This window comes from Salmo salar, chromosome 11 (genome assembly GCF_965601325.2).
Source record: "Salmo salar chromosome 11, fSalSal1, whole genome shotgun sequence".
NCBI classification, from domain to species: Eukaryota; Metazoa; Chordata; class Actinopteri; order Salmoniformes; family Salmonidae; genus Salmo; species Salmo salar.
Window position 1 is genome coordinate 113843874 of NC_138301.1, and position 13101 is coordinate 113856974.

The following is a 13101-nucleotide window of genomic DNA, read 5'->3' on the forward strand; positions in this document are numbered from 1 at the left end:
TAAAGTTATTTATAAGAAATCACACAAAATGTTTTCTCAGGACTCTTTTGTTGAAGATGTAAGATGTGTATAAGGAGGAGAATCCAGATGCACCACTTTGATTATTTGTAATATTATTCTTGCCAATTGTTGACAAACATGCACCTGTTAAGAAACAAACTGAGAACATTGAACATTTATATGTTTCAAAGAAAGGATGCTGTAACGTAGATGCAGGGAGTTAGGAAGAGAGTGCAATTAGTGAGTTTAATGACAAAGAACAATACAAAACAAGAAAAGCATCTAAACATGGAAACATAAACAATATAGCCTGCTGGTGGGTGATAACAACAGAGTACTAGATAAAGGGGAAGTAATCAGGGAGGTGATGAAGTCCAGGTGTGCCTAATGAGGCACAAGTGTGCATAATAAAGGCTGCCAGGTGTGCATAAGGATGGGTTGCCAGGACCGGTGGTTAGTAGACCGGAGAGGGGGAGTGGACGTGACAGATGCAAAAAAGGTGGCATACATGTCAGACTGCTCAGGTGATTGGTTGAGATATTGTCAATTCAAATCAAAATCAAATGTATTTATAAAGCCCTTCTTACATCAGCTGATATCTCAAAGTGCTGTACAGAAACCCAGCCTAAAACCCTAAACAGCCAGCAATGCAGGTGTAGAAGCATGGTGGCTAGGAAAAACTTCCTAGAAATGCCAGAACCTAGGAAGAAACCTAGAGAGGAACCAGGCTATGAGGGGTGGCCAGTCCTCTTCTGGCTGTGCTGGGTGGAGATTATAACAGAACATGGCCAAGATGTTCAAATGTTCATAGATGACCAGCAGGGTCAAATAATTGAGAAATGTTGTGACTAAACTTAACAACAAAAAAAAGTGTCAGAGGAAGGCCCCAAAAATTGTCAAAGACTCCAGTCACCCAAGTCATAGACTGTTCTCTCTGCTACCGCATGGCAAGCGGTACCAGAGCATCAAGTCTAGGACCAAAAGGCTCCTCAACAGCTTCTAATCCCAAGCCACAAAACTGCTGAACAATTAATCAAATGGCCACCCGGACTATTTACATTGACCCCTTTGTTTTAACACTGCTGCTACTCGCTGTTTATTATCTATGCGTCACTTTACAATGACCTTAACTAACCTGTACCCCCGCACATTAACTCGGTACCGGTACCCCCGCATATAGCCTCGTTATTGTTATGCAATTAAAAAAAAAATATATTCTCACTTTAGTTTATTTAGTAAATATTTTCTTAACTCTATTTCTTGAACTGCATTGTTGGTTAAGGGCTTGAAAGTAAGCATTTTACGGTAAGGTCTACACCTGTTGTATTTGGCGCATGTGACAAATACAATTTGATGTGATTGAAATATCTAATAATGAAAGAGAAGGATTACCGTTTTGAATTTGGACAAGTTTGTGTGGATTAGGTGGAAAAACGGTCGTTATCCATCAATAATGATACAGTGCATTCGTAAAGTATTCAGACCCCTTGACTTTTTCCACATTTTGTTACGTTACAGCCTTATTCTAAAATAGATTGAATCGTTTTTTTACCTCATCAATCTACACACAATACCCCCTAAAACTTCAAACTAAAAAACAGTTTTCGCTTTGTTATTATGGGGTATTGTGTATAGATAGAATAAGGCTGTAACGTAACAAAATTTGGAAAAGTCAAATGGGTCTGAATACTTTCCAAATGCACTGTAAGCCACCAGGTATAGACAACCTAGATGGGAAACTATGAGAATGGTAGCAGACTGTATTGCCACTCCTATTTGCCATGTCTTTAACCAAAACCTAAAGGAGCATATGTCCACAGGCGTGTGGAAGAAAGCTAAAATTATTCCACTACCCAAAAATAGTAAAGCACCCTTTGCTGGCTCTAAAATCTGCCAAATTATTTTTCTGCCTGTTCTTAGTAAACTGATGGAGAGAATTGTCTTTGAACAAATACAATGATATTTTTTAAAGAACAAGTTAATTACTCATTCTCAGCATGCATATAGGGAAGGGTGCTCAACTTGTACTGCCTTGACTGATGCACGGACTGATGATTGGCTAAAATAAATGAATAACAAGATGATAGTTGGAGCTGTATTGTTATATTTCAGTGCAGCCTTTGACGTTATTGTTCATAATTTGTTATTGAAAAAAACTCACTTGTTATGGCTTTACATCACCTGACATCACATGATTGGAGAGTTACTTATCCAATAGAACTCAGAGAGTATTGTTCAATGGAAGCTTCTCTAACATCATATATGTACAGTGCGGTATCCCTCAGGGCAGTTGCCTTGGGTGTTACTCTTCTCTATTTTTACAAATGATTTGCTATTTGTCTTACAAGAAGCTAAAATTACTATATATTATATAGAAGAAGAAAAAATTACTATAGAGTGTGCTGATGACTGCACACTACACATCAGCACCTACAGCCAGTGAGCTCACTGAGACTATTAGCAAGGACTTACAGTCAGTGTCAGAATGGGTAATTAACAATAAACTGGTCTTGAACACATCTAAAACCGAAAGCATTGTATTTGGGTCAAAGCCTTTTCAAGCATGAGATTCAAAGGCAGCATCAAATGACACAAAATGCATCATACGGGGATGATTTATGTATTTTGAAAGTTACATATCTTGAAAACATTTTGGGACTACGTCAATAATGGACTAATGAAACAAATACAAAAAGATAGTTTTTGGGTGAAGTTGTCCTTTAAGTAAAAATACTACTACTACTTAAGTATTTTTGTGGGGTATCTGTACTTCACTTTATTATTAGTATTTTTGACAACTTTTACTTTTACTCCACTACATTCCTAAAGAAAATATGTACTTTTTTTACACCCATACATTTTCCCTGACACTAAAAAGTACTCATTACATTTAGAATGCTCAGGCATAATGCGTTGTCATTCCTACTGCCTCTGATCTGGCAGACTCACCTAACACAAATACTGTGTTTTTAAATTATGTCTGAGTGTTGGAGTGTGCCCCTAGCTGTCCGTTATTTAAAATAATAATAATAATCGTGCAGTCTTGTTTGCTTAATATAAGGAATTTGATGTATAGCATTTAATTTGACTTTTGACTTTTACTCAAGTATGACAATTGAGTACTTTTTCCACCACCCCTCTGGTGTCTCCAAACCCTGTTGTGTCAATAATGGTCAGAGAATAAGGAATCTGAAAGCCTGGCTGGTTGTAGAGCTCGTATGATGTTACGATTGAAGTCTGGCTCTCAGCCTGTGACCTGTTGGTCACCTCATGGATGAGCTTAAAGCGGTAGGGATCTTCCCACTTTACCCCGAGAATGTAGTTCATCATGACATTGACCAGAGTGGTTTTTCCTGAACCTGTGGACCCCAGAAGCAGGATTACCTTGTTATTTACTTTCTCCACTTGTCTCCTAAACATGTACTGGCGAAAACTCTTATCAACACATTTATCTTCCTCAATGCAAGCTTATGGATTGAGAGGTTGCCTTTCTGCAACGTCTCTGATTGGTCGAGGAATTTATCACTTTTTGCATCTGTGAAATGTTTTACTTTTGGTGAGTCAGACATCCTGACAGTGTTCAATTCAGTCTCAGGACTGAGCAAACTTCACTACCTCACCACATTTAGCAGAGACTCTGACACTGTATGCAGCTTCAGGCTTTAGACCTTCCAGTGTGCACTCTCTGGTGGTAGTTTTGATGGCGTGCCACATCTTATTGTCAACAGCCTTCGCACACTGTAGTCAACCTCATAGCCTATGACCTCAACATTGTCTCCCAAGATGGTAGGAATGTCCCAGTTCAGTCTGATACTTTCAGATTCTATTATTGTCTCTGTGGCTACATGGGCGGGTCCTGGAGTATTCTGTCCAGTCATCATAGAGTGTCATACAAGGTCAACACACCTCCCTGCAGCTGAACCGGTAATCTTTATAGGGGTTCAAACGTCTGATGGTGACCTGGTTAGTAGTAGTATCGGCTTTGACCCCTGTCCACTCAGATTCAGCCTGCACAGCCTGGTACAAAACCTGGTACAACTCCACAGACTTGACACCAAGGTTGGGAGGGTTGATTTGCACGTGGACACAGTCATGCTCTTGATGGTGGGGACACCTGGCTTTGATGGCAGTTCAAACTTGGATGCAGGACGCAGTGATGAGTTTGTCTGGAATTGGTGCAATGCAGAATGCAAGACTGTATGATTCGTTGAAGTCCAGGAACAGACATATGGTTTGTCTGGTTAGGGTGGTTACCTCACCGGAGTGAAACCACTTTTCTGCACCAGATTTGGGGGTTGTAATGCAATTGAGAACCAGCACTCTTTGATTTAAGTAGTTCTCCAAGTCTCCCAGATGCTTCTATTCCTCCTTCAAAGATGACAATGCCAAACACACTACATAGTCATTAGCTTGATCAAGCACTCTTTTATCAAAGTCACTCTTGGATGACACAACTTGAAACTCATTCATTATGTCAAGGTAAGAGCTGACAACATTCATCTCTCTCTCTCTCTGTCATCCAGGTAATGTGATCATAAGGTCATTCTGGCATGGAGAGCGTTCCATGCTGTTAAGCATTTTTTTTAGCTCTTCCTCTCTCCCTCCTCCTCATATGGCTGTCACACCTGAAGATGTTGTAATCAGCAATGTCAATGTCCTTATCCGGGATCGAGCCATTTGGCTAAGTCTTTAACTGTGGTTACACCTTACATTAACATGTGGTCGTCGTCATCCGATCAAAATGATCCGATCACTATCTGATTGAGATTTGTTGCATATACACATGGTAATCAAGTGTGTCACTTATCTGCCCACTTCATCCCTTCCTGTATGCAAATTAATCCAACCCTGCCTTGGACCAACGATTTAAGACTGGGCGTAACAGGCTCCTGTCCTCATAACCTCAACTTGAGTGTCCACAGTCATACAAATACATGTTCAGAAAATCTCTCCCGTTCCTAAAAAAGTAACCACACGAACGAGCTGAGTATCTGGATGTGTGTACACAATGCAATTATTTCACAGTATAAATAAAAATGACACATAAGCAAATTACAGACAGTAGCCTACAAGTAGCAAAGTAGAACTCAATTGATTGAACATGTAATTCTATGTTTAGCGGTGATCTGTGTATACAGAAAACAAAATGAAGCCTTCAAAGAAAAGAACACCTTCCCCACAGTCAAACATGGAGGAGGTTTAAGTTTTGGAGTTGCTTTCCGGCCTTTGGCAATGGGTGGCTTGAACGTGTACATGGCATCATGAAATCAGGAGAATACCAAGGCATTTTGGAGTGTAATGTCGGACCCTGTGTCAGAAAGCTGGGTCTCCGTTGAAGGTCATGGGTCTTCCAGCAGGACGATAACCTCAAACACACTTCAAAAAGTACCCAAGGAATGGTTAAAGACAAAACGCTGGACTGTTCTGAAGTGGCCAGCATTGAGTCCAGATCTAAATCCCATCGAAAACTTGTGGAGAGATCTGAAAACAGCAGTTGGGAAAAGACACCCTTAAAATCTGGGAAAACTGGAGCAGTTTGCACATGAGAAATGGGCCAAACTGCCAGTACATCGATGGCTATTGGAAGCACTTGATTCAAATTACTTTGACTAAAAAAGATTGTGCTACCAAATATTAAGTCTGGGGTGTCATTTCTGTTGATTTTCTGTTTTAAATGGATATATTAAGTTCTGAATCAAAAACAAAGGTTCTGTAATATTAACATTGAAATAAAGAATTTGGTGAATTTAATCTTATTTTTAGGGAAAATTGTGAGTGACTTGAAAAAAGTGCAAGAGTGCCAATATTTGTATTTTTGCCATCTATTTTTAACTGTGCTGTTTCACAAAGGTTCTGAGCCTATATAATTTTACGGAGAGTATATTTTATATTAGTTATCATGTTGTTTTTAGTCACACCCTTCAGCTCCACTCAACCCCTCCCATCTATCTCTGAACACCATCCAGTTGTGATTTCTATTTGCCATATATTTATCAACTGTGCTGTTTCACAAAAGTTCTGAACCTTTCTATTCTCAAGATACATTTTTTTGCTAAAAGTATTATTATATTAGCGATCGATTAACTATGACTTTTCAAATCACCCAGCAGTGCTATTTGCAGAGTTAGCGCCAGGTAAATGTTGCAATTCTTCAGCAATTCCTGAACCTGCGACCAAAAACAAGCTATACTGTATATGGACAGTACCAAAACAAATTATCGAATGATTCTGGTTCTTCGCAGCAAAATCTGCAGAGCTGGGATGGTTGTATCCCCCATATATATAACATTATACTGGTTGCAAGATATTTGTATAATCATTTAAATAAAAACATTTTGAATCACAGACAGCACCAGTAGCTAGTTCAAGTGTTTGTCGTAAATGTGGGAAATCCCCTTTTCACAGATGGATTGATTGCTCAGCAAAGGATGCGGAATGCAGGAGATGTCACAGGAGAGGACACTTTTCAGCTGTCGATTAAAGCAAATGCATGAGGTCTCAGAGGAGGTACAGCAGGACAGCATGTTTCTGGGAGAGGTAAAGGAAAGCAATGCTGGCTGGCATTCAGACATTAAACTCAATGGGGAGGTTGTGTCATTTAAACTAGACACTGGGGCAGCAGTGACAGCTATCCCAACTAGGCTGTATAGCTATAGTAGAGATGGCCCTTTGCTCTCTACAAACAAAAAACTCTACGGGCCCAGTAATAAGATATTACCAGTGGTAGGGCAGTTGGTGATTAAACTGGAGAGTAAAGACAAAAGTGCCATCCAGCCTGTCTTCATCATTGACTCTCTAGCCAGACCGTTGCTGGGGCTGCCAGCAATTGAAGCATTGCAACTCATTGAGAGAGTGAGCGAACTGGAGGACCCAGGTGAGGTTTTCAAAAAGAAAATCCCAAAAGTGTTTTCTGGTCTAGGAAGGATAGAAGGTGACTACAAAATCCGCCTGAAAGAGGATGCTGTCCCCTATGCCCTTACCACCCCCCGCCGTGTGCCTATCCCTTTATTGGCCAGAGTAAAGGAAGAGTTGGGGAGGATGGAAGAAATAGGCGCGGTGTCTAAAATAGAGAGTCCCACAGACTGGTGTGCAGGGATGGTAGTGGTCCCAAAAGCCAATGGGGACATAAGGATCTGTGTGGACATGACTAACTTGAATGAGGCACTCTGCAGAGAGAGACACATCTTACTATCAGTGGAGCAGTCACTGGCTCAGTTGGATGGCTCACAAGTCTTCACAAAGCTGGATGCCCGCTCAGGTTTCTGGCAGATACCGCTGTCATCAGAGAGTAGGGCGCTCACAACGTTTAGAACACCGTTTGGCCATTACTGTTTTAATGTTTTGCCATTTGGAATCGCTTCCGGTCCTGAGCATTTCCAAAGACGCATGTCCCAGCTGTTGGATGGGCTGAGTGGCGTCATAGTCCACGCGGACGATGTGCTCGTGTGCGGAAGGGACAGAGCAGAACATGATGTAAGGCTCACAGCAGTTCTGACCAGACTCCAGGAGACTGGCCTGACACTCAATGAAAAATGCACTTCTGCACAGTCAGAGGTCTTGTTCTTGGGACACAAAATCAGTGCAGCTGGAATAGAGCCGGACCCGGAGAAGATCAGCGCCATCACAGATATGCCCAGACCCCAGAATGTGGCTGAAGTCAGGACCTTAGGCATGGCCACATATGTGGGTAAGTTCCTCCCACAGTTCTCAGATCCAACCAAACCTCTGAGAGACTTACTAGCCAAAGAGAATGACTGGTCATGGGGTCACATGCAACAGGTAGCGTTTGACAAAATCAAAGGAGACCTGGCCTCACAGAGAGTGCTGGCCCAGTACTGTCCCCACGCTAAGACAAAAGTATCAGCAGATCATCCTTTGGGCTAGGGGCGGTCCTCACACAGATGCAGGACAACACGGAGTGGTGTCCGATAGCATACATCTCCCGAAGCTTATCCGACACAGAGCAAAGGTATGCTCAAGTGGAGAAGGAGGCGTTGGCTATCACATGGGCATGTGAAAGGCTCAGCCAATACCTTATTGGCCTACAGTTTACAGCAGAGACTGACCACAAACCACTGTTGGCTCTGTTAGGGACAAAAGCACTGGACAACTTGCCTCCCAGAGTTCTGCGCTTCCGCCTCAGATTACTGAGGTTCACCTACAAGATGGTGTATGTGCCAGGGAAGGCACTGATCACAGCAGATGCACTCTCCAGGAGCAATGTCTAGAGGGTGAGGTACAGGTGTCCATTAATGCAGTAAGGGACAGCCTACCTGCATCTCAGACCAAACTGCAGCAGATTGCAGAAGAGCAACAACAAGACCACATCTGCCGACAGATAGTGCAGCAGTGCAAAAGGGGGTGGCCCAGGCAGGAGGAACTGCCTCAGCTGCTGAATCCCTATTGGGTGCACCAAAGTGACTTCCACTGTAATGGAGACCTTCTCATGAAAGGACAACGGATAGCTATCCCAGAGACTCTACAACCAGAAATGCTAGACAGAGTGCATGATGGACACATGGGGATAACCAAATGCAGACTGAGGGCTCAACAGTCAGTGTGGTGGCTTGGTCTGAGTACTCAGATTGCCAAGCTGGTGGCCCAGTGTGAGGTCTGTACAAAATGTCAACCTTGTCGTCCAGAGCCAATGATGGCAACAGAGCTGCCAAAACGGCCAGGGCAAAAGGTAGGGTCAGATATGTTCTATTGGAAAAATGACACTTATCTGCTAGTGGTAGATTACTACTCAAGATACATTGAAATAGCAAAGACACCCATAACCACATCAGCTGGTGTTATCAATGGATTAAAGTCAATTTTTTTCCAGGCAAGGGGTCGCTGAGGTCCTGGTTACAGATAACGCTCCCCAGTTCTCTGCAAGCTCCTTTTCTGCTTTTGCCGCAGAATATGACTTCACACATGTGACCAGTAGCCCCTACCATGCACAGAGTAATGGTGAGGCAGAGAGAGCTGTGAAAACAGTCAAGGGACTGCTGAAAAAGAACAAGGATCCATACAGGGCTCTGTTAGCTTACAGCGTTACACCACTGCATCATGGGCTGTCGCCTGCCGAGCTCCTGATGGGCAGGAGGCTGCGTTCCCCATTGCCTGTCTCGCCGGCTCAGCTTAAACCCCGATGGCCTAACAGGAAGGCCTTCGCTGAGAGGGACAAACGGCTGAAACAAACGCAAACTGGAGACTTTAATTGGAGACACCGTGCTAAGGAGAGGCCAGAGCTGACCGAAGGTCAACGTGTGTGGATTACAAACTCAAAGACACCAGCAATAGTGCTGAGGAAAGCGGATGCCCCACGCTCCTATGTGGTGGACACAGGCTCAGAAGAGGTACGAAGGAACAAAACACACCTCAGAGCTCTTCCAGATCTACCAGCCACACAGACTGAGGCCACAGAAAATGCACAAAAAGAGGGTGAAGGAGAGAGAATGCTCACAGAGCCACAAGCGCGCCCAAAAAGGGATGTGAAGCCACCAGAGTGGCTGAAAGACTGTTACGTGAAGAGAAAACATACTGTTGGGGACCATACCCAGCAAAAAGAGACTGTACCTAAGTTAATGTTCATACTGTGTAATTTAATGCTTTCATACTGTTTCAGGATGTGAAGTAGCATGTTAGAGAATAATACTGGTTTCGAAATTGCATTTCAGTTATGCTTCAGTGGTTATGCATGTTGAGTTGTTGTTCATGGGAGAGGGGAAGATGTAGTAGGATGTCCCTTAGAGGTATCCGTACCTATGTATGACATGCGAGGGTTGGGTTAATAAACAGGCTGGAGCTAGAACCTCGTTGTCGCCGCTCCTTATTTTAGATCATACTACACTGACCAGGTGAATCCAGGTGAAAGCTATGGTCCCTTATTGATGTCACTTGTTAAATCCACTTCAATCAGTGTAGATGAAGGGGAGAAGACGGGTTAAAGAAGGATTTATACGCCTTGAGACAATTGAGACATGGATTGTGTATGTGTGCCATTCAGATGGGTAAAGGAGGGGGGATGAATGAGGCAATCGGGCAAGACAAAATATTTAAGTGTCTTTGAAAGGGATATGGTAGTAGGTGCCAGGCGCACCGGTTTGTGTCAGAACTGCAACACTGCTGGGTTTTTCACGCTCAACAGTTTCCCCAAAGCGTTGCAGTTCTTTCTTGACACAAACCGGTGCGCCTGGCAGCTACTACCATACAGTATGCCTTTCAAAGGCACTTCAATCTTTTGTCTTGCCCAATTGGCTCATTCATCCCCCCTCCTTTCCCTTGTAACTATTCCCCTGGTCATAGTGTTAATAAGAATGTCTTAGTCAAATAAGTGTTAAATAAAAAGTATCAAGCTGCTGGGTTTTTCACTCTCAACAGTTTCCCGTTTGTATCGAGAATGTTCCCCACCAAAAGGACATCCAGCCAACTTGAGACAACTGTGGGAAGCATTGGTGTCAACATGGGCCAGCATGCGGGATTTTCACCCTCAAGAGTTTCCCGTGGGTATCAAGAATGGTCCATCACCCAAACAACATCCAGCCAAAAATGGGTAATTGATGAAAGAGGACAAAGAAAGCTGACACATTGTGCAGAGCAACAGACGGGCTACAGTTAGTCAACTGACAGTCCAGTACAACATTGGTGTCCAAAGTCCCATAAAAGAATGCACAACTCATCGTATCTTGACACAAATGGGGTATGACAGCCGATGACCTTACAGGGTATCACATCTTTCAGCAAAAAACAAGACACTGTGGTTACATTGGCCTTGGAACTAAAACACTGGACACTGGAGAATTGGAAAAACATTGAAACCACATGAGTACATGTATCCATCATGCCACATGTCAACATTGCAGGCTGGTGGTAGTGATGTGATGGTGTGGGGTGTGTTTTCATGGCACACATTGGGCCCCTTGATAAAAGTGGAGCAATGTTTGAATGCCACAAGATATCTGAACATCATTGCCAATCAGGTGCATCCCTTCATGGCAGCAGTGAAACCATATGCAAATTTATTTTTTCAGCAGGATGATGCCCGATGCCACAAGGCTAGGATTGTCCAGGAATGGTTCCACAATCATGACAGTGAATTTAGCTTACTGCAGTGGCCTGCCCAGTCACCAAATATTGAGCATCTGTTGGAGGAGATGGAACGAGATATTCGGAGTAGAGATTCACAACCAGCAAACTTGACACAACTGTGGGAAGCATTGGAGTCAAAATGGGCCAGCATCCCTGTGGAACATGAAACCAAAAATGGTTCTACCTGGAACCAAAAAGGGTTCTCCTATGGGGACAGCCGAAGTGTACAGTTCCTTTGGAAAGTATTAATTCCCCTTGACTTATTCCACATTTTGTTGTTCGCAGTGTGTTTCTTGTTGATCCATGTTTTCTTTTCTTGCTGATTTTATAATTCTGCCTTAACTGCAATTGATTCTTTAAAATTCAATAAAAAAAATAGACAAGGAATGATTTATTTTAAAATGATAGAATGGTTTGAATTATAAACTATAGGATCAAATCCGCTAAACAGTGATATACAGTATTCTGTTGGCCATAAAGAACTGTGTAGCCTACCTTTATGTCCTCTTTTAGACCCCTGGTGTGTTAATCAGCATTGTAGATACTGTAAGTGGTTTAAAAACACCCCAAAAAGCTAGAGGAGCCTCCTAGTGGTGTATGTTTTAATGCATATTCTGAGGTTTACACAGGCTGCACACACACACACACACACACACACACACACACACACACACACACACACACACACACACACACACACACACACACACACACACACACACAATTACATCTTATTGCTCTTTTTATTGCAGTACATAATTAAGACGTCAATTAAACTTTATTACATTATGCAATACTGTATAATATAAACCATCAAACTTGGTTTTATGATTACAATGTCCATGTACTGGTGGCAGTTAAATAAATATCCTAGTGTAAATCAGTGGCAATCGGTGACATTTAAGATGAGGGGGGATGTTTATTTTTTTGTGTGAGCATGGCCTTATTTCTATTACAGCATATTGGATGGCTGTCATTCATATTCCATTCACCCAGTTCAATGTAACATTGATAGGTTTAGGCTACTACATGATACTCTACTTTTCCCTGTTCCCATCATGAGGTTGCTACAACCTAGCCTATGAATGAAAGTTTACAATTTAGGTGCATAGGTCAAGAGAAACATTGTAAGTAATCAAGGTGATAGACAGAGACACATTCAAACTGCCTTGTACACTCTTGCCTGTATCTAGCATGTAACAGTAGAGGTCAGTGACGTTTAAGATAAGGGAGCACATTTTTTTAATGATCAATGCCTTATTTCTGTTACAGCATACTGGATTTTATTTATTCTTTATTTAATTAGGCAAGTCAGTTAAGAACAAATAATCTTTTACAATGACGGCCTACCCTGGCCAAACCCTAACCCGGACGATGCTGGGCCAATTGTGTGCCGCCCTATGGGACTCCCAATCACAGCCGGTTGTGATACAGCCTGGAATCGAACCAGGGTCTGTAATGATGCCTCTAGGACTGAGATCCAGTGCCTCATATCATAACCGCTAACTGCTACACACAGCCTACATTGTTAATGTTACCATATTAGCTAGCATCATAGCTAGTCAACATAGCTGCTAGAACTAACGTGTTATGTAACATCATTAACTAAGATAACAATCCTAAGTTACCAAACCCGTTCACAGGAATGGATAACACTACAGATCCCTCCAGTCTCCACAGATTTAGGAAAATCTGCGTTAGGTTTTTTAAAATCCTAATTTGTGGAACAATCTGCAGAGTTCGCTGCAGTTAGATGTGCTGGTGCCACTCAGGCAATTTAAATTATTGAATGAGGACCTCTATGTAGTTGAATGTGTTGCTTTTATTAAATGTTCATTTTTTATTGTGTTGAATTATATTGTTTTATACACGTTTTTAATTATTAAAAAAAAAAAATAATTTGGTGGATCAGCTTAATATTGCGGAAAGAATGTTGCTTCCATCAATGTAATTGTCTGCATCATTTCCAATCCCCCATATTTTTGGGGTAAATATATATATATCCATATACATACACACATGCAT